The 27545-nt window shown below is 42.6% G+C and overlaps 1 protein-coding gene across 1 annotated transcript in view; it reads right to left on the reverse strand.

The window, feature by feature from the left end:
- LOC124550664 overlaps positions 1-27545 on the reverse strand; it is a 197975-nt gene that overhangs the window by 40682 nt on the left and 129748 nt on the right. The gene's annotated exons all lie outside the window — the stretch shown is intronic.

Consider the following 27545-nt stretch of genomic DNA (forward strand, 5'->3'; position numbering starts at 1 on the left):
TGAAGTGATTCGAAAAGTACTAACACACTGTAATGCAGTAACCATAGTCATCAGACGTTCCCGATTCCTAACAGTTGCATTCAGTTCTGATCACCTTGCTGAATAAACTCCTTCCGATCAGGCCTTAGAAGGCTCAACGGGACAGACCGGCCGCCGTGTCATCCTCAGCCCACAGACGTCATCGGATGCGGATATGGAGGGGCATGTGGTCAGCACACCGCTCTCCCGGACGCATGTCAGTTTACGAGACCGGAGCCACTACTTCTCAGTCACGTTTTGCCTCCCAAGGGCTGAGTGCACCCCGCTTGCCAACAGCGCTAGGCAGACCGGATGGGCAGCCATCCAAGTGCTAGCCCAGCCCGACAGCGCTTAACACCTTGTTGAATGCCGAACCAAAATTCTTAAATCCTTTCCGCGTCATAATGTCGTGAAACAGCATCTTTCACAATTTTCATCCTCTCTCTTGGCATGACCATTATACGGAACAGAAAGATTACAGTTATGAAACAAATTAAAAAAAAAAAAAAAAGAAACCTACACTAATAGCATCTCTCGTGAGCTACTGTTTGCAGCTTATTATTACGTGACTTTGTCGACCGGAAACTGTGCCTCTAAGTTACGGTATTTGAGAAAAAAGTCGATCAACTACACTTGTCATCAAAAGTATCCGGACACCTGGCTGAAAATGACTTTCAAGTTCGTGGCGCCCTCCACCTGTAATGCTAGAATTAAGTATGGTGTTGGCCCACACTTAGTATTGATGACAGCTTCCTCTCTCGCAGGCATACATCCAGTCAGGTGCTGGAAGGTTTCTTGGGGAATGGCGGCCCATTCATCAAGGAGTGCAGCACTGAGGAGAGGTATCGATGACGGTCGGTGAGGCCTGGCACGAAGTCGGCGTTCCAAAATATCCCAAAGTTGTTCTATAGCATTCAGGTCAAGACCTTGTGCAGGCCAGTCCATTACAGGGTGGTGTTGTCGTGTAACCACTCCTCCTCAGGACGTGCATTATGAACAGGTACTCGATCGTGTTGAAAGATGCAGTCGCCATCCCCGCATTGCTATTCAGCAGTGTGAAACAATAAGGTGCTTAAAACATCAAAGTAAGCCTGTGCTGTGATGGTGCGACGCAAAACAACAAAGGGTGCAAACACGACCACATCATCACACCACCGCCTCCGAATTTTACTGTTGGCACTACACACGCTGGCAGATGACGTTCGCCGGTCATTCGCCATACCCACACTCTGCCATCGGATCGCCACATTGTGTACCGTGATTCTTCACTCCACGCAACGTTTTTCCACACTTGAAACGTCCAATGCTTGCTCTCCTTGCACCAAGCGAGGCGTCTTTCGGCATTTACTGGCGTGTTGTGTGGCTTATGAGCAGCCGCTCGACCACGAAATCCAAGTTTTCTCACCTCCAGCCTAACTGTCATAGTACTTGCAGTGGATCCTGATGCAGTTTGAAATTACTGTGTGATGGTCTGTTTATTACACATTACGACCCTCTTCAACCGACGGCCGTTTCTGTCAGTCGAGGTCGGCCTGTACGCTTTTGTGATAAGTGTCCCTTCCCGTATCACATCGGAAACAGTGGACGTATGGATGTTTAGGAGTGTGGAAATCTCGCGTATGACACAGGTGACACCGTATCACCTGACCACGTTCCAAGTCCCTGAGTTCCGCGGAGCGCCCCATTCTGCTCTCTCACGATTTGTAATGACTGCTGAGGTCGCTGATATGGAGTACCTGGCAGTAGGTGGCAGCACAATACAGCTACACTACTGGTCATTAAAATTGCTACACCACGAAGATGTGCTACAGACGCCAAATTTAACCGACAGGAAGAAGATGCTGTGATATGCAAATGATTAGCTTTTCAAAGGATTCACACAAGGTTGGCACCGGTGGCGACACCTAAAACGTGCTGACATGAGGAAAGTTTCCAACCGATTTCTCATACACAAACAGCAGTTGACCGGCGTTGCCTGTTGAAACGTTGTTGTGATGCCTCGTGTAAGGAGCAGAAATGCGTACCATCACGTTTGGTTCAAAATGGTTCAAATGGCTCTGAGCACTATGGGACTTAACTGCTGAGGTCATCAGTAGTGGTCACGCGGTTCCAGACTGTAGCGCCTAGAACCGCACGGCCACTCCGGTCGGCTCGAAGGTAGGAAATGAGCTAGAGAAGCTGTGGGCGGTATGTGAGTCTTGCTCGGTTACCTCAGTTTTTGAAGCATTTGCGTTAGAGGCAAGGTCCTGAGCTCGACTCCTGGTCCGACACACAATTTTAAATTGCCAGTAAATTTCAATATTTTTCTCTCCCTACAAATAAACCAAGATGAAAAAGATGTGCGAAAAAGTAAAGTGCTAACTTGCTGCATGTCATAGGTGGAAATCCGAAGCTATCTGGGACACTTTCGCTTTGGCGCACTAGGAAGCCGCTTCGTAATACTGCTACAACATACGAGAACTGTTCGGAGAGTAAGGTCCGATCGGTCGCGAAATGGAAACCATAGTGAAAATCAAAAACGTTTTATTCGGAACAGTTACCCACAACTTCCAGCTACCTCTCTAAATACTCGCCACTCCGACTTAAGACATTTGTCGTGGCGATGTACAAACTTTCCAGTAGCTACGTCACAGAAAGCAACCGCCTGTGCTTTCCGCCAGTTCTCTACGCCGGTCTGCTTTACGTTGTTTGTGCCAAAATGTTGTCTTCGCAGTCAACGGTTCATGTGAGCAGAGATGAACAATGGAGAGAGCGAATTGAGGGCTGTATTGTGGCTGATCAAACACTTCCCATCGAAAACGCCACAGGATAGTCTTCATTGTCCCTGCAGAATACGGCTGAAAATTGTCTTGAAGAAAGAAACGCACGACATTTTTGTTATGTGGGCTGCATAGCTTCAGGCGAAATCTCTCACCAGGTTCATTTACTTGGTGGGAGACACTGTTGTTTTAGGCATTTCTACGCGATAGCTTTGCGCTCTGAACTGAAAAGAGCGACGTGAACGATCGACAGACACACTAAAGGCATTGCTCAACACAAGTGTGCAAAGTTACATCGGATTCTAACAGTGGTTTCCATTTCGCACCTAGTAGGACCTTACTTTCCAAATACGCCTAGTCATTCTTTGACTCATTCGGTAACAAACTCTCTTATCCATAATGAAAATGAAATACGAGGGCGTGTTGAAAACAAATGCTTTCGGATTTGTCATTCTGTTCTCAGTGTCGGTTGAGGTATTACAGTATATGCATATTACTAGGTCGAATTCTCCGCTTCTTTGCCATTAAATGGCACTTAATTGTATCCGTGGCGGCGTGTAACGTAACAATGTCGGTGCATGTGAGATTCTTAAAAAACTGAAAACGGGAAGTCCTTTCACACATGAGCCCTCTCTGCTTCAGCTTGACAATCCCAGACCGCACAAGAGCGTGGCGAGGTCTGCAACAGTCCGTCGCCTTGCGTTCGCTGTCGTCCACCATCTTCGAACAGTCTCGACTTCGGTCGATGCGATTTTCATTTGTTTCGAAAACTTTAAGAACATCTTAGGGAATTTCAGTTCTGTAGGGGGAAATAGCAGTGAAGTTGTAGCTCCGTCGAGAATGTCAACTGACGATATCAACAAATTGTTCTCTTATTGAAACTTCCTGAAAGATTAAAACTGTGTGGCGGACCGAGACTCGAACTCGGGAACTTTGCCTTTCGCGGTCAAGTGCTCTACCATCTGAGCTACCCAATCACGACTCACGCCCCGTCCTCACAGCTTCAATTCTGCCAGTAGCTCGTCTCCTACCTTCCGAACTTCACAGAAGCTCTCTTGCGAACCTTGCAGAACCAGCACTCCTGGAAGAAAGGATATTGCGTGGACATGGCTTAGCCACAGTTTGGGTGTGTTTTCTGAATGAGATTTTCACGCTGCAGCGGAGTGTCTGCTGATATGAAACATCCCCCAGGCTGTGGCTGAGCCATGTCTCCGCAATATCCTTTCTTTCGGGAGTGCTAGTTCTGCAAGGTTCGCAGGAGAGCTTCTGCAAAGTTTGGAAGGAAGGAGACGAGCTATTGGCAGAAGTAAAGCTGTGAGGACCGGGCGTGAGTCGTGCTTGGGTAGCTCAGATGGTAGAGCACTTATCCGCGAAAGGCATTGGTCCCGAGTTCGAGTCTCGGTTCAGCTCACAGTTTTAATCTGCCAGGAAGTTTCGTATCGGCGCACACTCCGCTGCAGAGTTAAAATCTCATTCTGGAAACATCCCCCAGGCTGTGGCTAAGCCATGACTCCGGAATAACCTTTCTTCCAGGAGTGCTGGTTCTGCAAGGTTCGGAAGAGAGCTTCTGTGAAGTTTGGAAGGTAGGAGACGAGGTACTGGCAGAAGTAAAGCTGTGAGGACCGGGCGTGAGTCGTTCTTGGGTAGCTCAGATGGCAGAGCACTTGCCCGCGAAAGGCATTGGTCCCGAGTTCGAGTCTCGGTCCAACTCACAGTTTTAATCTGCCAGGAAGTTTCGTATCAGCGCACGCTCCACCGCAAAGTGAAAATCACATTCTGTTCTCTTATTATCAGAAATGTGTTGGTCGCCATAGTGACTATGCTGAGAAGAAAATATGTAGACATGAGGAATAAATATGTCTATTATTAATTATTTTGAAAAAGTTTTAATACTTTTCATGTAAAAAAATTTGGAGTCAGTACTTGTCAGCACACCCGCGTACATGTCAGTATGTACCCCTTGAGAATAGTACCCAAAAAAACTACTAAGTTTGTTATGCATTTTGAAGTCCACCGTTAGTTATGGGATGGTTAATTTCATACTAATGAATGAGGAGCACAAAATCTGTGCTGTAACAGACTGAAAAAACATGCAAGACATTAGCGATCTCAACATGTATTAGGGAACATATGCCCTAAAGAGGAAGGCATATTCCAAAGGACTGGCATTCACAACCAAGTTAAGACCATGCATATGAATCCAAATTTGGAGCCAATTCAGTGTCAGAGTCAGTTTTATGACTTCCTTCAGATGCTTCTTCTAGAGCATACAAACAATCTACGATACCTAACAGTCTACGGTACCCGTTGTATCTGTATTAGACGTTTCACCCTCTGGCGAACACTATGTTACCCACACTGCCATCAGTTACAACAGTACTGCTTACAATGGTAGAGGCAGTAGCTGCAACATCTGCAACAGTGTCTCCTAAAAGCTGAACCTTCTGCGACTTCTTCCCATCAGTACATTATACGATCAGCCAGAACTTCAACTGCCGTGGTCCTACGCCGCCTTCACGACGTCGTTCTTCTTTACTGTTGTCGCGTTCTCCAGTCAGAAGACTCGTTGGAGGCAGCTCTCCATGCTACTCTATCTTGTGCCAGCCTCTTCATCTCCGAATAACTGCAGCAACTTACGTCCTTTTGAATCTGCTTACTGTATTCATCTCTTGGTCTCCCCCTACCAATTTTTACCCCCTCACACTTCCCTCCAAAACAAAATTGGTGATCCTTTGATGTATCGGAAGTGTCCTATGAACTGATGACTTCTAGTCAGATTGTGCCACAAAATTCTTTTCTCACCCATTCCATTCAGTTTCTCTTCACTAGTTACGTGATCTCTACCCACCTAATCTTCAGTATTCTTCTGTGGCACTGCATTTCAAAAGCTTCTGTTCTCTCCTTGTCCAAACTGCTTATCATTCATGTTTCACTTTCAAACATGGCTACTTTCCATACGCATACTTTCAGAATAGTCTTCCTAACACTTAAATCTACATTCGATGTTAAAAAATTTCTCTTTTTCGTCGTTCATATAGAGCATTAAAACTTTAGGCCCAGTTCTGTTCAGATATCAAACGAAGTTTACTCAGACGCCTATGAACCGTTAGTACAGAAGGTACTGCAATTCTGGTCGGGACCTGTCTGTACTAACGACGCAACTGCACTCAGAACCTGAAGGGCACTTTTGGACAATCCTTAAGCCGTATGATAGTCATATGATGTATTCTATGGCTATAATTAAAGTACAGTTACTCACGGAGACCCAGTGTAGGGTGTAATTATCGCACGACTGAGGATCTTGGTAGATCTGCTAATGTGTTAATGCGGAATCGATTTACTCTAAAAAAAATAGTTCCAATTTTGAAACTTCCTGGCAGATTAAAACTGTGTGCCCGACAGAGACTCGAACTCGGGACCTTTGCCTTTCGCGGGCAAGTGCTCTACCAACTGAGCTACCGAAGCACGACTCACGCCCGGTACTTACAGCTTTACTTCTGCCAGTAGCTCGTCTCCTACCTTCCAAACTTTACAGAACTGCGAAACATGCAGAACTAGCACTCCTGAAAGAAAGGATACTGCGGAGACATGGCTTAGCCACAGCCTGGGGGATGTTTCCAGAATGAGATTTTCGCTCTGCAGCGGAGTGTGCGCTGATATGAAACTTACTGGCAGATTAAAACTGTGTGCCCGACCGAGACCCGAACTCGGGACCTTTGCCTTTCGCGGGCAGGAGAGCTTCTGTCAAGTTTGGAAGGTAGGAGACGAGATACTGGCAGAAGTAAAGCTGTGAGGACCGGGTGAGAGTCGTGCTTCGGTAGCTCAGTTGGTAGAGCACTTGCTCGCGAAAGGCAAAGGTGCCGAGTTCGAGTCTCGGTCGGGCACACAGTTTTAATCTGCCAGGAAGTTTCATATCAGCGCACTCTCCGCTGCAGAGTGAAAATCTCATTCTAGTTCCAATTTTGGCACCAGGTGCAAATCTGGCGCTGTACAGCAACTCGTTGATGTCACTGGTGCTCATACTGAACAAACTGTGTAAGCATCTGTTAATAATAAAACCAGCATTGTGTCTACCTTATCAACCTTGTTGATAAGGTAACCTGAATCCACCCAGCTTTCGCTCCCATACAACAAAGTTGGTCGAAAGATTGAACGGCGCACAGATAACTTAGTCTTGGCACTGACTTCCTTCTTGCAGAAGAGAGTAGATCGTAGCTGAGCGCTCACTGCATTAGCTTTGCTTCACCTCGCTTCCAGTTCTTTCACTATGTTGCCATCCTGTGAGAATATGCATCCTAAGTACTTGAAACCGTCCACCTGTTCTAACTTTGTTCCTCCTATTTGGCACTCAATCCGTTTATATTTCTTTCCCATTGTGTTGGCGACAAAAATTCTATGCAGTTAATAACTCACTTCATAGATGCGGTTACTCTACGGTCATAATATCGTAATGTAAAGATGAACCGCACGTCCGTACTACCACTCGACTGTGAAGCAAAATAAAGTTTCGAGTGTACAGTGTAACGTTCATTAATATAGGACAGTACCCATTCCTCCGAGAAATATTGAAATTCTCAAAAAAATACGCAGTACATTTTGAAGAAACTATAGGACTTTAAATATCTGAGTAGTTGCAAAGTTGGCGACTCTTAACCACAGAGGTAAGTAGACGCCCTCCTTTGCAGGCACTTCTACTGCTAGATACATTTACTTGATCCTGGTTGCTGGTCTGCCTCTACAATCTTTACACTCCACAGAGATCCAGCACCTATTCGGAAATATTTTTCCACTCATGTGCAATTTAGATAAACGTTGGGCATTATGAAGTAGTCGGGCAGTATGGAATACTGTGACTTCTCATCCGTCTGGTGTTGCTGCGAAGCAGAAGATGCATCATACACCGGTACTTAAAAAATGTCCTTGTGATGCCTTTTAGCGAGTCCAGTACGTTTCCAGACATCGTCTGAGTTACAGCGAAGAAAAATTTTTCCATACGTTTACAAAAGTTTCTGAAAATGTGCGCCAGCCGGAGTGGCCGAGCGGTTCAAGGCGCTTCAGTCTGGAACCGCCTGACCGCTACGGTTGCAGGTTCGAATCCTGCCTCGGGCATGGATGTGTCTGATGTCCTTAGGTTAGTTAGGTTTAAGTAGTTCAAAGTTCTAGGGGACTGATGACCTCAGCTGTTAAGTCCCGTAGTGCTCAGAGCCATTTTTGAAAATGTGCACTAACGATTAAAACTATGCAATTTATTAAATAACAGTTCTGGTAGATCGTTATATTTTGTTCGGGTTTTGGCTGTGGACACAGGTAGATCTGTTTTTAAGTTGTGAAGTCCAAGACAGAATTTCAGGCAATATCGAATACTTGGTACTCCATAAACCGCACCGTGAATGTGCAGGTGCTAAGACGGAAGATAGATTTGTGACTTAAGGAGGTAGATGAATGTAAACCTAATTACCTATGCTCCATAAACAAGTGACTTTGTCCTGAAGTTAATACACTTAGACTTGTTATCGAATTGAATTATTTTTTCTGTTATTGATAAGTAATTCTTTTAAGAGTTTCAACGAAGGAGAATCTCTGAATTGTAGACAAAATATGTTTTTTTCCAAAATTCACCCGATTAGCCTCCGAGTGCAATTTTTTAAAATATTTTTTATGGCTGGTACTCTTCTCATAAATATTATTAAGAGAAAAACAAATACTATCCCGAAATATTTAAAGTTTATGATGGCGTGTGTTTGACAGGTAAGAATGAGTTCAATTTGTTGATACGACTATAAAAGTAAATGATACACTGTAATACCCGAACAGCATCTAATTCGCCGGGTCTCCTTCCGCCTATCTCCCTCTTACAGTTGTTGCTGTTCCTTGGGCACTTCGTAACACCTTTAAAGATGAGTCGAACTCTAGTCAGCGTGAAAACACGTTGTTTTCACTGCTAATTATGGTACGCCCTGTGTACAAATTTTGTCTTAGGGCAGACCGCTTGGGCATTAAATCGGCGCAGCGCACGGCGTCACAGTACGATACAGACGCTTCCATTTTGCCGCAGGACGTGCCCTATCAACCCACCCATTCTTTTACTCAAGTTGTGTCGTACATTTCTTTACGTCCAAATTCTCTACCCTACATCCTCACTAGTTAAGTGATCTAGCCATATGTTATTCAAAATTCTTCTGTAGCATCATCACATAGCAAAATCTTCTATTTCCTTTTTATTTTAAATGCTTATCGTCCACGTTTAGTTTCAGCATAAGGCTGCACTCCAGACAAATGCCTTCGAGGAGACTTCCATATTAGATTCTCCTGCAGCTATCATTTTCTTGGCATAGGCAGCCTGCATTTTATATCCTCTCTACGTCAGCTCCTACGAGTTATGTTCTTGTCCTCAATTCATCTACTACGTTCATTTCTCATCACCTAAACCAATTCGCCCAGCTTCGCCTGATTTAATACGACTACATTCCATTACCCTCGTTTCAACTTTGTTCACGTTCTTCTACACCTACACCTACATGGATACCCCGCAAGCTGCCGTAAAGAGCATGCCGGAGAATACCCTTGTACCACAACTAGTCACTTCCCTTCCTGTCCCACTCACACATACAGCGAGGAAAAACGACTATCTATATGCCTCCGTATATCTTGGTGACCCTCATCCACAATGTATGTTCGGCAGTCAGCTTCAAATGACAGTTGTCTAAATTTTCTCAAATTGTTGTTGTTGTTGTGGTCTTCAGTCCTGAGACTGGTTTGATGCATCTCTCCATGCTACTCTATCCTGTGCAAGCTTCTTCATCTCCCAGTACCTACTGCACCCTACATCCTTCTGAATCTGCTTAGTGTATTGAACTCATGGTCTCCCTCTACGATTTTTACCCTCCACGCTGCCCTCCAGTACTAAATTGACGATCCCTTGATGCCTCAGGACATGTCCTACCAACCGATCCCTTCTTCTGGTCAAGTTGTGCCACAAACTTCTCTTCTCCCCAATCCTATTCAATACTTCCTCATTAGTTATGTGATCTACCCATCTAATCCTCAGCATTCTTCTGTAGCACCACATTTCGAAAGCTTCTATTCTCTTCTTGTCCAACCTATTTACCGTCCATGTTTCACTTCCATACATGGCTACGCTCCATACAAATACTTTCAGAAATGACTTCCTGACACTTAAATCTATACCCGATGTTAACAAATTTCTCTTCTTGAGAAACGCTTTCCTTGCCATTGCCAGTCTACATTTTATATCCTCTCTACTTCGACCATCATCAGTTATTTTGCTCCCCAAATAGCAAACCTCCTTTACTGCTTTAAGTGTCTCATTTCCCAATTTAATTCCCTCAGCATCACCCGACTTAATTCGACTACATTCCATTATCCTCGTTTTGCTTTTGTTGATGTTCATCATATACCCTCCTTTCAAGACACTGTCCATTCCGTTCAACTGCTCTTCCAAGTCCTTTGCTGTTTCTGACAGAATGCTGGCAGGGGTGGCCATGCGGTTCTAGGCGCTACAGTCTAGAACCGCGCGACCGCTGCGGTCGCAGGTTCAAATCCTGCCTCGGGCATGGATGTGGGTGATGTCCTTAGGTTGGTTAGGTTTAATTAGTTGTAAGTTCTAGGGGACTGATGACCTCAGAAGTTAAGTCCCATAGTGCTCAGAGCCATCTGAACCATTTTTATCTGACAGAATTACAATGTCATAGGCGAAGCTCAAAGTTTTTTTTCCCTTCTTCATGGATTTTAACACCAACTCCGAACTTTTCTTTTGTTTCCTTTACTGCTTGCTCAATATACAGATTGAATATCATCGGGGAGAGGCTACAACCCTGTCTCCCTCCCTTCCCAACCACTGCTTCCCTTTCATGCCCCTCAACTCTTATAACTGCCATTTGGTTTCTGTACAAATTGTAGATAACCTTTCGTTCCCTGTATTTTACCCCTGCCACCTTCAGAATCTGAAAGAGTATTCCAGTCAACATTGTCAAAAGCTTTCTCTAAGTCTACAAATGCTAGAAACGTAGGTTTGCCCTTCCTTAATCTGGCTTCTATGGTAAGTCGTAGGGTCAGTATTGCCTCACGTGTTCCAACATTTCTACGGAATCCAAACTGATCTTCCCCGAGGTCGGCTTCTACTAGTTTTTCCATTCGTCTGTAAGGAATTCACGTCAGTATTTTGCAGCTGTGACTTATTAAACTGATAGTTCGGTAATTTTCACATCTGTCAACACCTGCTTTGTTTGGGATTGGAATTATAATATTCTTCTTGAAGTCTGAGGGTATTTCGCCTGTCTCATACATCTAGCTCATCAGATGGTAGAGTTTTGTCAGGACTGGCTCTCCCAAGGCTGTCAGTAGTTCTAAAGGAATGTTGTCTACTCCCGAGGCCTTGTTTCGACTGAGGTCTTCCGGTGCTGTGTCAGGAGTGTTTCTCGAAAAGAACGTCGCCTTCCCTCCAGGGATTCCCATTTCAGTTTCCGAAATTTGTCCGTAACACTTATGTGTTGTTCGAACCTATCTATAATAAATCTAGTAGGCCGCCTCTGAACTGCTTAGCTGTCTACCGACCTGGCACGGATCCCAAACGCTAGAGCAGCACTCAAGAATAGGTCGCACCAGCGTCCTATATGCGGTCTCCTTTAAAGGTAAACCACTCTTTCCTAAAACTCTCCCAGTAAACCGAAGTCTACCATTCCACTTCTCTACCACATTACTTACATACTCGTTCCATCTGATATCGCTTTGCAGTGTTGCGCTGAGATATTTAAACGACTTTACGGTGTCAAGCAGGACATTAGTAATACTGTGTCCGAACATTACAGGTTTGATATTCCTACTCATCCGTATTATCTTACTTTGTTCCACATTTAGGGGTCACTGCCATTCAGCACACCAGCGGGAAAAGTTGTCCAGGTCGTCTCGTACGAGGGCTGTTCGAAAAGTAAGGTCCGATCAGTCTCAGAATGAAAACCACAGTGAAAATAAAAAATTATTTCTTCGCAATAGTTATGCACATCTTCCAGCTATCTCCCTAAATAGTCGCCATTCCGACTTAAGATATTCATCGTGGAGCTGTACAAACTTTCCAGTACCCTCGTCGTAGACAGCAGCCGCCTTTGCTTTCCGCCAGTTCTCTACGCCGGTCTGCCTTTCGTTGTTTGTGCCAAAATGTTGTCTTTGTAGCGAGCGGTTCATGTGAGTAGACATGAATAACAGAGGTAGCCAATTAAGGCCTGATCTATGGCTGATCGAACACTTCCCAACAGAAACGTTGCAGAAGCGTCTTCATTGCCCCTGCTGTGTGGGGCTGAAAATTATCTTGAAGAAAGAAACACATGACATTTATGTCATGTGGGCTGCATAGCTTCAGGCGATATCTCTCACCAGATTCACATATTTGGCGGGAGATACTTTTGCCTTAAGCATTTTCACGTGATCACTTTGCGCTCTGGACTGAAAAGAGTGAGGTGAAGTGATCGACAGGCACAGTAAAGAGACAGCCCAACACATCTGTGCGAAATTTCATTTTCACAGTGGTTTTCATTTTGCACCTAATCGGAACTTACTTTCCAAACACGCCTCGTACAAAAGCTATTAACATAGCTTAGCCTTTCCTTTACCAATATTCTAACAAGGAACGCCTTCAGTACGAGGGGGAGGTTTAATCTTTAGTATGGCTTCATTCAAAGTGTTGTGTTAACAATTATAAGAAGAAAAGTAGTAGCTGATAATGACTCAGCATGTGCAACAGGAGTGCGGCAGAAAATGATTGGTCGGAAGGTGCAGAAATAATCGCACCTTACTTTTCGAATACGTCTCGTTCCTTCCTACAGTCAATCAATTTCGACACCTTACCGTACACCACAGCATCGTCATCTAACAACCACAGAGAGCCGCCCACCCTGTCTGCCAAATCATTTATGTACACAGAGAACAACAGCGGTCCTATCGCATTTCCCTGGGGCACTTGTCACTGACGAACACTCGCAATCGGGAACAACATTCTGCGTCCTACTATTTAAGAAGTCTTCGAGCCACTCACTTATTCTGCATCTACATCTACATCTACATACCTACTCCGCAAGCCACCTGACGGTGTGTGGCGGAGGGTACTTTCAGTAACTCTATCTGTTCTCCCTTCTATTCCAGTCTCGTATTGTTCGTGGAAAGAAAGATTGTCGGTATGCTTCTGTGTGGGCTCTAATCTCTCTGATTTTATCCTCATGGTCTCTTCGCGAGATATACGTAGGAGGGAGCAATATACCTTGACTGTTCGGTGAAGGTATGTTCTCGAAACTTCAACAAAAGCCCGTATCGAGCTACTGAGCGTCTCTGCTGCAGAGTCTTCCACTGGAGTTTATCTATCATCTCCGTGCGCTTTCGCGCTTACTAAATGATCCTGTAACGAAGTGCGCTCTGCTCTCCGTTGGATCTTCTCTATCTCTTCTATCAACCCTATCTCGTACGGATCTCACACTGGTGAGCAATATTCAAGCAGTGGGGGAACAAGTGTACTTATTCCATGTACTCATACCTTCGTTAATAAGCTGCAACGGGGCACCGCGTCAAATGCTTTCGGGAAATCTAGGAATATGGTATCTCCCTGTCGTCGTTCATCTATAGTTCGCAGTACATGTGACAAAAGGGCAAACTGAGTGTTTTTTGAAGACAGCATCCATACAGTTCAACTGCTGTCCCAGCTCTCTGAGAGAAGTGCAACGCGATCGGCAAAACCTCGAAGTTTTGAATTCCTTTTCCAAACTTTTTCTTCGCTTCCTTGCTCAACATACAAAGTGCAATAACATCGGCGAGACGCCGGAACTGTGCCTCGCTCTCTTCAGAACCACTGCTTCACATCCAGTTGCATCTACCGCAGTCTGCATTTGTGGACGGCGAAAGCGGTTGCGGGTTTTCGGCAGCGAGTCCCTGCCCTGGAGCGCGGCCCATTGCGGGCTCGGTTTGGAGTAAGTGGCCGGGAGTGCGTAGCGTCCATTGTGCGGGCGGAGAGGTCTGGAGGGGGCTGGCTGTGACGCACGCGGCTCATTAAGAGAGAGAGAGGGAGGGGAGAGGGAGAGAGAGGGGGGAGAAAGAGAGAGAGAGAGAGAGAGAGAGAGAGAGAGAGAGACGAGCTGTCAGCAGCCGCCGTCTCGTCTCATCTGTCCGGCTGCTCTGCCGCAAAGGTCGGTACCGCAGACGGCATCACTATCAAAGCGAATGGAAACTTGAGAAACAACAAGTCGAAAACATTTTGAATAATCATTTTTTAAATGTTGTCGAGAAAAGGCAGTTAATGGAAGAGGCGTTACCCACACCATTTGATACAATTGAAATTCCACCCACCTCTCCATCTAAAATTAGGAATAGACTCTCTCAAGAATAAAAGCTCACATGGGATTGATGGCATTTCCGGTAGGATAATAAAAGCTTGTTCCCAAGAAATAAGTGGGATTCTTAGCCACATATGTAATAGCTTTTTGAAGCAGGGTATTTTTCCAGACAGACTGAAGTATGCCATTGTTATACCACTGCATATAAAAGGGGATACGTCTGATGTCAACAACTACTGCCCAGTCTCTCTTCTGACTGCCTTACCCAAAATTCTTGAAAAAGTAATGTATTGTAGAGTAGCTTCACACCTTTGTAAAAATAAAGTTTTAACAAAATGTCAGTTTGGTTTCCAGAAAGGTTTCTCATCAGAAAATGCTATATATAATTTCACTAATGAAATATTAAATGCTCTGAGTAACCGGAAGTCACCCGTTGGGATTTTTTGTGATCCATCAAAGGCTTTCGATTGTGTAAATCATGGAATACTTCCAGATAAGCTCAAGTACTGTGGTATGAATGGGACAGTGCTCAAATGGTTTAAATCAAACCTAACTGGAAGAGTGCAGAAAGTTGAAATACACAGTTCACATAATACGCAAAAAAACTGGTGATTTCTCAAACTGGGGAACAATCAAGAATGGGGTGCCGCAAGGTGCGGTCTTGGGTCCTCTGCTGTTCTTAATATATATTAATGACTTGCCATTCTACACTCCTGGAAATTGAAATAAGAACACCGTGAATTCATTGTCCCAGGAAGGGGAAACTTTATTGACACATTCCTGGGGTCAGATACATCACATGATCACACTGACAGAACCACAGGCACATAGACACAGGCAACAGAGCATGCACAATGTCGGCACTATTACAGTGTATATCCACCTTTCGCAGCAATGCAGGCTGCTATTCTCCCATGGAGACGATCGTAGAGATGCTGGATGTAGTCCTGTGGAACGGCTTGCCATGCCATTTCCACCTGGCGCCTCAGTTGGACCAGCGTTCGTGCTGGACGTGCAGACCGCGTGAGACGACGCTTCATCCAGTCCCAAACATGCTCAATGGGGGACAGATCCGGAGATCTTGCTGACCAGGGTAGTTGACTTACACCTTCTAGAGCACGTTGGGTGGCACGGGATACATGCGGACGTGCATTGTCCTGTTGGAACAGCAAGTTCCCTTGCCGGTCTAGGAATGGTAGAACGATGGGTTCGATGACGGTTTGGATGTACCGTGCACTATTCAGTGTCCCCTCGACGATCACCAGTGGTGTACGGCCAGTGTAGGAGATCGCTCCCCACACCATGATGCCGGGTGTTGGCCCTGTGTGCCTCGGTCGTATGCAGTCCTGATTGTGGCGCTCACCTGCACGGCGCCAAACACGCATACGACCATCATTGGCACCAAGGCAGAAGCGACTCTCATCGATGAAGACGACACGTCTCCATTCGTCCCTCCATTCACGCCTGTCGCGACACCACTGGAGGCGGGCTGCACGATGTTGGGGCGTGAGCGGAAGACGGCCTAACGGTGTGCGGGACCGTAGCCCAGCTTCATGGAGACGGTTGCGAATGGTCCTCGCCGATACCCCAGGAGCAACAGCGTCCCTAATTTGCTGGGAAGTGGCGGTGCGGTCCCCTACGGCACTGCGTAGGATCCTACGGTCTTGGCGTGCATCCGTGCGTCGCTGCGGTCCGGTCCCAGGTCGACGGGCACGTGCACCTTCCGCCGACCACTGGCGACAACATCGATGTACTGTGGAGACCTCACGCCCCACGTGTTGAGCAATTCGGCGGTACGTCCACCCGGCCTCCCGCATGCCCACTATACGCCCTCGCTCAAAGTCCGTCAACTGCACATACGGTTCACGTCCACGCTGTCGCGGCATGCTACCAGTGTTAAAGACTGCGATGGAGCTCCGTATGCCACGGCAAACTGGCTGACACTGACGGCGGCGGTGCACAAATGCTGCGCAGCTAGCGCCATTCGACGGCCAACACCGCGGTTCCTGGTGTGTCCACTGTGCCGTGCGTGTGATCATTGCTTGTACAGCCCTCTCGCAGTGTCCGGAGCAAGTATGGCGGGTCTGACACACCGGTGTCAATGTGTTCTTTTTTCCATTTCCAGGAGTGTATATTCACGAAGATGCAAAGCTGGTACTTTTTGCCGATGATACAAGATAGCTATCACACCCGACAGACAGGAAGTAACTGGTGAAATTGTAAACGATGTTTATCAGAAAATCATTAAGTGGTTCTCTGCAAATGGGCTCTCATTAAACTTTGACAAAACACAGTATATACAGTTCCACACAGTAAATGGAATGACCCCATTAATAAATATAGACTTCGATCAGAAATCTGTAGCTAAGGTAGAATATTCAAAATTTCTAGGTCTATGCATTGATGAGGGGTTGAACCGGAAAAAACACACTGAAGATCTGCTGAAACGTTTGAGTTCAGCTACTTATGCGATTAGGATCATTGCAAATTTTGGCGATATACATCTCAGTAAATTAGCTTACCGCGCCTATTTTCATTCTCTGCTTTCGTATGGCATCATATTCTGGGGTGACTCATCATTGAGTAAAAGAGTGTTGAACGCGTATGTATTCAGTACCAGCGATGGCGAGGCATGACCGAACCTCTGACCAGAGAGTTATTTATCGTTGCTAGTCTGCGCTTGACCGCGCGAGAGTTGCTAGTTGCACTCAGTCAGTGCTAGTAGCGAATTGCGAGTAGGACGTCGGAGTTGTGTGTGAGGAGTCGGCGGGCGTCGACATGGGTCTCTGGTCAAGGTTCGCGACGAGGTATATTGTTAAGTAAGGTAATGAAGCAGCATTGGGCACATCTGATAATGGAATGTATGTTAATTGTAATTAATTTGTTCGAGAAATGCCCCAATAATAATTTTGTTTTCGAACCAATAGTTTTTTTTTAAAAAAAAGGAATCATTCCAATTGAAACAATATTTCATATGCTTTTCCTCCCTGAATCAATATGTTGTTGTTGTTGTGGTCTTCAGTCCTGAGACTGGTTTGATGCAGCTCTCCATGCTACTCTATCCTGTGCAAGCTTTTTCATCTCCCAGTACCTACTGCAACCTACATCCTTCTGAATCTGCTTAGTGTATTCATCTCTTGGTCTCCCTCTACGATTTTTACCCTCCACGCTGCCCTCCAATACTAAATTGGTGATCCCTTGATGCCTCAGAACATGTCCTACCAACCGATCCCTTCTTCTGGTCAAGTTGTGCCACAAACTTCTCTTCTCCCCAATCCTATTCAATACTTCCTCATTAGTTATGTGATCTACCCATCTAATCTTCAGCATTCTTCTGTAGCACCACATTTCGAAAGCTTCTATTCTCTTCTTGTCCAAACTATTTATCGTCCATGTTTCACATCCATACATGGCTACACTCCATACGAATACTTTCAGAAATGACTTCCTGACACTTAAATCAATACTGGATGTTAACAAATTCCTCTTCTTCAGAAAGGCTTTCCTTGCCATTGCCAGCCTACATTTTATATCCTCTCTACTTCGACCATCATCAGTTATTTTGCTCCCCAAATAGCAAAACTCCTTTACTACTTTAAGTGCCTCATTTCCTAATCTAATTCCCTCAGCATCACCCGACTTAATTAGACTACATTCCATTATCCTTGTTTTGATTTTGTTGATGTTCATCTTATATCCTCCTTTCAAGACACTGTCCATTCCATTCAACTGCTCTTCCAAGTCCTTTGCTGTCTCTGACAGAATTACAATGTCATCGGCGAACCTCAAAGTTTTTATTTCTTCTCCATGAATTTTAATACCTACCCCGAATTTTTCTTTTGTTTCCTTTACTGCTTGCTCAATATACAGATTGAACAACATCGGGGAGAGGCTACAACCCTGTCTTACTCCCTTCCCAACCACTGCTTCCCTTTCATGTCCCTCGACTCTTATAACTGCCATCTGGTTTCTGTACAAATTGTAAATAGCCTTTCGCTCCCTGTATTTTACCCCTGCCACCTTCAGAATTTGAAAGAGAGTATTCCAGTCAACATTGTCAAAAGCTTTCTCTAAGTCTACAAATGCTAGAAACGTAGGTTTGCCTTTCCTTAATCTTTCTTCTAAGATAAGTCGTAAGGTCAGTATTGCCTCACGTGTTCCAGTGTTTCTACGGAATCCAAACTGATCTTCCCCGAGGTTGGCTTCTACTAGTTTTTCCATTCGTCTGTAAAGAATTCGTGTTAGTATTTTGCAGCTGTGACTTATTAAGCTGATAGTTCGGTAATTTTCACATATGTCAACACCTGCTTTCTTCGGGATTGGAATTACTATATTCTTCTTGAAGTCTGAGGGTATTTCGCCTGTTTCATACATCTTGCTCACCAGATGGTAGAGTTTTGTCAGGACTGGCTCTCCCACGGCTGTCAGTAGTTCCAATGGAATATTGTCTACTCCGGGGGCCTTGTTTCGACTCAGGTCTTTCAGTGCTCTGTCAAACTCTTCACGCAGTATCGTATCTCCCATTTCATCTTCATCTACATCCTCTTCCATTTCCATAATATTGTCCTCAAGTACATCGCCCTTGTATAGACCCTCTATATACTCCTTCCACCTTTCTGCTTTCCCTTCTTTGCTTAGAACTGGGTTTCCATCTGAGCTCTTGATATTCATACAAGTCGTTCTCTTATCTCCAAAGGTCTCTTTAATTTTCCTGTAGGCGGTATCTATCTTACCCCTAGTGAGATAGGCCTCTACATCCTTACATTTGTCCTCTAGCCATCCCTGTTTAGCCATTTTGCACTTCCTGTCGATCTCATTTTTGAGACGTTTGTATTCCTTTTTGCCTGTTTCACTTACTGCATTTTTATATTTTCTCCTTTCATCAATTAAATTCAATATTTCTTCTGTTACCCAAGGATTTCTACTAGCCCTCGTCTTTTTACCTACTTGATCCTCTGCTGCCTTCACTACTTCATCCCTCAAAGCTACCCATTCTTCTTCTACTGTATTTATTTCCCCCATTCCTGTCAATTGCTCCCTTATGCTCTCCCTGAATCTCTGTACAACCTCTGGTTCTTTCAGTTTATCCAGGTCCCATCTCCTTAAATTCCCACCTTTTTGCAGTTTCTTCAGTTTTAATCTACAGGTCATAACCAATAGATTGTGGTCAGAGTCCACATCTGCCCCTGGAAATGTCTTACAATTTAAAACCTGGTTCCTAAATCTCTGTCTTACCATTATATAATCTATCTGATACCTTTTAGTATCTCCAGGGTTCTTCCATGTATACAACCTTCTTTCATGATTCTTAAACCAAGTGTTAGTTATGATTATGTTGTGCTCTGTGCAAAATTCTACCAGGCGGCTTCCTCTTTCATTTCTGTCCCCCAATCCATATTCACCTACTATGTTTCCTTCTCTCCCTTTTCCTACACTCGAATTCCAGTCACCCATGACTATTAAATTTTCGTCTCCCTTCACAATCTGAATAATTTCTTTTATTTCATCATACATTTCTTCAATTTCTTCGTCATCTGCAGAGCTAGTTGGCATATAAACTTGTACTACTGTAGTAGGTGTGGGCTTCGGATCTATCTTGGCCACAATAATGCGTTCACTATGCTGTTTGTAGTAGCTTACCCGCATTCCTATTTTCCTATTCATTATTAAACCTACTCCTGCATTACCCCTATTTGATTTTGTGTTTATAACCCTGTAGTCACCTGACCAGAAGTCTTGTTCCTCCTGCCACCGAACTTCACTAATTCCCACTATATCTAACTTCAACCTATCCATTTCCCTTTTTAAATTTTCTAACCTACCTGCCCGATTAAGGGATCTGACATTCCACGCTCCGATCCGTAGAACGCCAGTTTTCTTTCTCCTGATAACGACATCCTCTTGAGTAGTCCCCGCCCGGGGATCCGAATGGGGGACTATTTTACCTCCGGAATATTTTACCCAAGAGGACGCCATCATCATGTAATCATACAGTAAAGCTGCATGCCCTCGGGAAAAATTACGGCTGTAGTTTCCCCTTGCTTTCAGCCGTTCGCAGTACCAGTACAGCAAGGCCGTTTTGGTTATTGTTACAAGGCCAGATCAGTCAATCATCCAGACTGTTGCCCTTGCAACTACTGAAAAGGCTGCTGCCCCTCTTCAGGAACCACACGTTTGTCTGGCCTCTCAACAGATACCCCTCCGTTGTGGTTGCACCTACGGTACGGCTATCTGTATCGCTGAGGCACGCAAGCCTCCCCACCAACGGCAAGGTCCATGGTTCATGGGGGGGCTGAATCAATATATCAGATTAATTATTGCACAGGGCCTAAGGTCAGCGATGCTGCCCTATTATTGTGGGTTTAATGATTAATGTTCATTTCTCAATTTTTGTGTCGAGTTTACATTGGGTCATTATTATTCTATAATTTTTGTGGGGACCAAACATTTGGCTAGTTTTCATTATCATTGAGTTTTCTTTTAATTTTTGCTGGGAAGTCACACTTGAGGTCTATTCTCATTAACATTTGTATTGTCTTATAAGAATTTGCTGGGAGGTTACGTTTAGCACGATGCCCATTAACATTTAATTAAATATTTTCTTTAAAAAAATTTGTGGGGAGGTTACACTTGGCTCTATTCCCATTTACATTTAATTATTTTCCTTTTCAAAATTCTGTGGGGAGGTTACACTTGGCGACATCCGGACCAGAATCGTATTTCTTTGTGAATCTTCTAAGAAACAGTCAGATATCTGCTCTAATTTACTTAAATAATAGGATTTGGCGCAACGCATTTACTAATTTTGTCAATTTCTTTCACAGATCATCGGCAATTCGTTGCTCTTTGTTGTACTTGTCTTTGTTGAATTTTGCATTGTCGTTGTTTCATTTGTGAATAATTGTGATTTGTGTTAAAATGCCGCGAAAAACTATTAATAGTACATCGCGAGGCGTAATGAATGAAATTACCGATTTAAATAACTTCACCGATAGTACTTGTGACACGCAGTGTAATGATGACAATCCTGCGTTCACTGACAATCAGTGCGTTCCAACCACTAATGATGATTTTTGTCTTAATGATGAACAAACGAACTCGGTTATGTCCTCTGTTGATTTGACGACAATTGATGACGCGGGGCGTTCTGTTGCAATGACCGCTGCCCAGCTTAACACAACCGTTTCGCAAAATTCACGTGACGAACAAACAAATCTTTCTAATGGAAATGAACAGGATACTCAAAGTAGGACAGATTTACTTGATTCCGAAATAGTGACTGACAGTGTACATCCGACTGGCAAACCTTTTTGTAAATTACAAAATGACCAAATGGTCACACAAAACGCGACAATTGCAAATACACCATCAAACACAGAAAATGCAGCGGTTACTTTTGGCTTGAATCAAATTATGGCTGTATTGCTACAGTTTAAGACAGAACAAAACAGGATTACCAAACAACTTAGTGAAGATTTCAACCAATTAGACAACAATTCCAAACAACTTAATGAAGATCTCAAACAACAGCTTTATAAAAATAACGAAAATCTCAAACAACAGCTCAATGAAAAATTAGACAATAATTCCAGACAGTTAAATGAAAAATTAGACAACAATTTCAAACAACTTAGCGAAATAATTGATGAAAGTTTCGACAACCATTTCAAACAACTTAGCGAAACAATTGATGAAAGTTTCGAACTCACAAACGAAAAACAAGACAACCTTAACGAACAGAACAAACAAGTTGGGGAACAGATTACAACGGTTACCGTGGAATGTCATGACACTAAAGTACAATTACGTGAGGACACTAAGGCTTGTGCTAGTAACAGTAATGAAGAAGTTGGAACTGTTGCACAAGAATTAGATAATAGACATGTAACCACTACAGAATTACATATAGACGAAATTAGTGCGGTCGCTGAACAATGTCCTAAAAACGCAACACAGTTACGCGACGGGCTTAATTCAAAGTCACCAGAAGTTTCACACACTCTGAGTACGGAAGTAGATAATAAAAGTGAACGACAGATCAATCAAATTGACGAAAGTATTAAAGTAACAGGATTGAAAACTGTTTCGGTCACCAATACGTCACAGAATCCGCCACGTTGCGAGCATTTGTCAGAGTCACGCAGCGCGTATAATTTGAGCAATTTACAGAGACTACGCGACTTAAAACCTGAAAAGCTACGCAACTTGAAATCCGAAATGACACAGACAATCAGATTCTCTCACAAACCTGAACGTGTTCTCAAATTCAGTGACGAGAACATAGATTACGAGCAAATTTTATCCGTAAGAAACTCGAAGGAACTTAATAATGACAGAGCACAAATAAACGCTTTGAGCTGTATACGACAATTTATTTTTGTACTTTCACCGCTATTACCTGTAATGCAGAAACTAGCTTTGAACTGGATACGACAATTTGCTATTGTATTTTCATCAGCATTGAGTGTAATACAGAAACGACAATTAGCATGGATACAGCAATTTATTTCTGAATTTTTACCGCCATTGCCTGCAACGCAAAAGCTAAAATTTATTTGCAGTGCGTAATTGATCTCAGGGGATTCATTACGCTTTAATGAATATGTGCCGTAGCATGCATAGGGCCCCGAGCTGTAGTAGTGCTGTTTCATCTTTAGTTTTCTGCACTGCTGCCTTCTCTTCTACTATCCTTTATATCTATCAAAACAGCTCTTTAACTATTGCTCTATCTAGAATTAAGAAAAATGATAACTAAAGAAAACCGGATAAGACAAGTTATACCTAAAGTGACATTTTTTCATTATACGCTCCAGAAATGACAACTACGAGAACTTTAATATAAAAAAAAAAAAAAAAAAAAAAAATTTAAAAATCAGTATGTACAAAATTTTCAGCAGTCGCAACCACATTTTGGTAACAATGGATGTTTTTCACCACAACAGCATGAAAGTCAGCCGCTTAGCATACGTAACCAACAATGCAGTCTACAAAGTCAACCAAACTTTAATGTTTCGCCGCGTGCACGTATAGTCTCAGCTACAACGAATAGTAACGCACAGCAGCAAAGAAATAACTACGTATAGAAACACACTATTTCAATTCCTATCGCAAATGCGCCGTATAGAAATGACTATCATGACCAACGTAAAAATAATGAGCACAATTTTCAGCGTACATTTAATAACAGTCGATCTTTTCAGCAGGAAAAACATCAGCAACAACATATTATCATGAATGAACCAAACAGTAGGTATCATCCAGAGCGTAATAGGTGTGGAAGAAATAACAGAACAGTACAAATAGTGGAACTGCCACAGCATCCTCCCGAAAATAATAACACGTTAGATGGAATTTGACTATTTACAGTACAGGTTGCATATTCCAGTAACATAAGCAATAATTTTAACATGCAGAATCTTGTTCACGAAAAATGTTATTAATTTTGACGCCATCCGACACACGTTTGCATGAAAGACATTATCACGACGTACGTAAACGACATTCTTATTGCAGAAGCTAACTGGTATGAACACAAACTGATTCTAGAACAAATGTTACAAACTTTTCATGCACAAGGACTCAGTTAATCTCAGTAAATCGCACTTTGGCAAAACTTCTATAAAATTTCTTGGACATGTAATTTCAGCAGAAGGTATTGCGCCTGAACCGGAAAAACTTCAAGCTCCACATGATATTACTGTTCCTACAACGAAGAAGCAACTACGCAGTTTTTTGGGCTTAATTAACTTTTTTCGTAAATTTATTCATCACTCTGCTTTAGACACATCTATATTATGCCAATTAACAGGTAAAAACAGTATTTGGTCCTGGGATAAGCAAGCACATTCTGAATTTGTGAACCTGAAACATGCCTTGTTGAATGCTCCACTTTTATCGCATCCAGATCTTACCAAAAAATTTTCCATTGCCACCGACAGTTCTAACACCGCTTTAGGCGTACATATTTTTCAGGAAATTGAAAAAGATGGCTCTACAGTAATTAAAAACATCGCATTTGCAAGTCGCATTCTGTCACCTGCTGAACGAAATTATTCCGTTACAGAACTGGAAACATTATGTGTTGTATGGGCTTTTATGAGATTTCGGCACTTTCTTTATGGCAGACATACCACCGTATACACAGACCATAGAGCTATACAATTTTTACTTTCGGCTGAATTCACACACGACTGATTAAGCAGATGGAAGCTTTATTTACAGGAATTTAATTTCAAGTTGTTCACATTCCCGGAACACAAAATGTTGTAGCAGACGCACTATCTCGTTCTCTCAGCAACAATCAGCAAGACGTCGCAACCAACTTCTGCAAAGCAAATTCCAGCGTGATGTACATCCAACAAGTTGCATTTGAAAATTTCTTTTCATCGTCATTACAGGACATAGCACAAGAGCAAAATAAAGACAACGTGTGGAAAGAAATTAAACACCTCTGGCAAGATAGGAATAATGTTACGATTGGAAACCATTACACTGTATGCAATGACATTCTGTTTCGCCGCTCTCATCCTGACAGCAATAATTCGTTATTATGCATTCCTGACGAACTGGTTAACAAATTAATCTGGTACACTCATTTAAGTTACGCACATTACGGAGCAAGAAAATGTTTTTTTATACTGAGACAGAACGGTTATTTTACCAACATGGAGAAACGTATTCGACGAGTTTTAGCCTCATGTAAAATCTGCCAGAAAGCTAAGTCACACACGACTTCACATATTCCTCCATTACATCCCATTGTACCTGTTAAATTGAGACATATGGCCGCTGTAGACATTTTTGGTCCGATTCCCAGAACTAATAGAGGTTTTTGCTACATCTTTGTCACTGTTGAACTCACTTCAAAATTTGTTACTTTCACTCCGTTACGCAAAGCTACTGCTAAAACTGTTTCGAAAACATTTGTAAAACATTTTCTATTTCATGTAGGGCATGTGATGAAAGTAATTTCCGACAATGGATCACAATTTCGTTCTGCTATATGGACACGTATGTTACGAACTAGAAACATTTCTCCGATCTATATATCCAAGTACCATGCTTCTTCGAACCCTTGTGAACGATTAATGAAAGAAATTGGTAAACTGTGTAGAATATACTGCCACAAAAGACATATTGACTGGGACACACACATATTCTCATTCCAAAATGTAATTAATTCCATTCCAAATGAATCCACTATGCTATCTCCCTCTGTTATACTGAAAAATGCTGAACCACCTAACAAAATTACAGAATTAGTAAACTTTCCTACATCTCGTCGATTACGACACCACGAAATAATCGACATTGCGCTGAACAACATCAAACGTGCCGCAGAGCGCCGGAGAATTAATTCTCGCCTCTATTAACTACACAACATACAAGCTGAACACAAAGAAGGTCGCATTTCTTGTCATCATTTTTATGTATGTACGATTGTTTTCATGTTTTGTTTGTATGCACTGTGAAATAGTTAAGATATAACACACACCAGTTGACTTTGACATTTTTTGCCCTATGATATCTCAACATCGTGACTGTTTTACATTTTTTTGCTGCTGCATTGTGATATTCTGTGTACATTTTTGCATCCGAACACTGTCAATGTCTTTGACATATTACGTTTTCTGTCATGTTATGCTGTATGCTTAATTATGTTACCATAAACCAGTCATTACTTAGTGAGTATATGATGTAAATGCACGACATTAATCTTTGTTCATCGTTTTCAGAAAGAAATAACGTGTAAAGGAAATAAATTAAACAGAAATGGGAATTTCACCTACGGAATAAACTAAAGAATATGCAAAAACCTTATGAGGAAGAGTAAATGGATCAGAATTAACAAGCATTAACAAGAATATACTATACACATCGCAGAATAGCAGTCTTAACTAACTTTTTCTTTCAGAATACGAAACGATTGATGCAGGCTGTCAGACAGAACTACACATCTTAGTTTTAGTGATGAAATATGATAGACATAAGGAACAGCTGTATAATGAATAATGAAGTGATTTTTTACAGATGATAATGAATGGTGATGAATAATGATGAAGTTTATATATTTGCTGTTAGTTAAGAGATGCTATGTAGTTATTTAAGTATTTATTGCAGTTCGTTTTGACAGTATGTTTTATATCGTATAGTACAATGACTGAAGGTGTTGGAAAGGACAGCTATGGAACACATTTTTATACACATTTCACCACCTGTTAATTCGAAGTTCACTACTTTTCAGCATAAAATGCGTTTCTTCTTTCAGCTTAATAATCCATTTTTTAAATATATTTTTGCAGGAGAAATTATTTATGAAATTAATGTGCTATAAGCAGTTGTTCATTAAATCTATGTCATTTATGAATGTGATTACATATACTCTACTTGTTTCATAACCTTGCTACAGCTGACTCATGACGAATGACGTTACACATTTTCATTTACAGGAACAACCCAGAAGCAATTTTTTTCTTTTTCTCTTCTTGCTTTCCCCTATAATTACCCAGAGCAATGCATTGCTAACAAAAAAATGTATTACCAGTCCCAAATAATGATACCAGTTTAAGAGAATTCTGAATAATACTGATCAGCTCTGAATAGTATGTCACTTCAGTAATGACTTCTTAATAATACAAAAAAAATGATGCTTTGTAACTGGCCAATGAATGCCACTGTTTATTGTAATAAGATTACTTATGATGCCCATGATTATTAATTATGTATAAATGCTATGCCCATAATTAACTTCTTAATAACACAAAAAAATGATGCTTTGTAACCGGCCAATGAATGCAACTGTTTATTGTAATACGATTACCCATGATGTCAATAATTGCTATATTCAGTTAATTTTATGAACATTTTTCTGTAATGCTACATACATGGTACAGAAATGTTCAATAACTGGGCTATGAATGCCGCAAACTACTAGTCTAATTCTCAATGAAGACTGCTATGTGACTTAATGTCCTTCATCTTCTGACCTAATTACCAGAAATTACTACAACATCTATTTGTCCCGTCTATCCTCATGATCATGGAGCACGATATTTGGTTTTTGCACTAATTCTACGTTGGTGTGCCTTGTAAGAGCGTGGTGTTGACACGTCATGCTGTCCACCACCGTGAGCGATGGAGACGTTATTATGGTCCCAGTGTTTGGTGTACCTGATGTACTGCCAAAATGATAACATGGAATATTACTACGACATTTCAGTGTCTTGGCTACGCTGATAAACACTTCTGGGGAAAGAGCTTCAGATTGTCTCACTTGGTGTTGTACTTCTGTGGAAAGATATGGACTTTCAGTGCAGCTGCGTGCAACCTAGGGTGCTACAACCATGATGCAATCCTTCCCTTTCCTATCCTAATTCTTGTAACATAGTGACAATCATTTCTTTTGCTAACATGATTTCTATTCATTGTATGTACA

Source organism: Schistocerca americana, chromosome 9, assembly GCF_021461395.2.
Source record: "Schistocerca americana isolate TAMUIC-IGC-003095 chromosome 9, iqSchAmer2.1, whole genome shotgun sequence".
Lineage (NCBI taxonomy): Eukaryota > Metazoa > Arthropoda > Insecta > Orthoptera > Acrididae > Schistocerca > Schistocerca americana.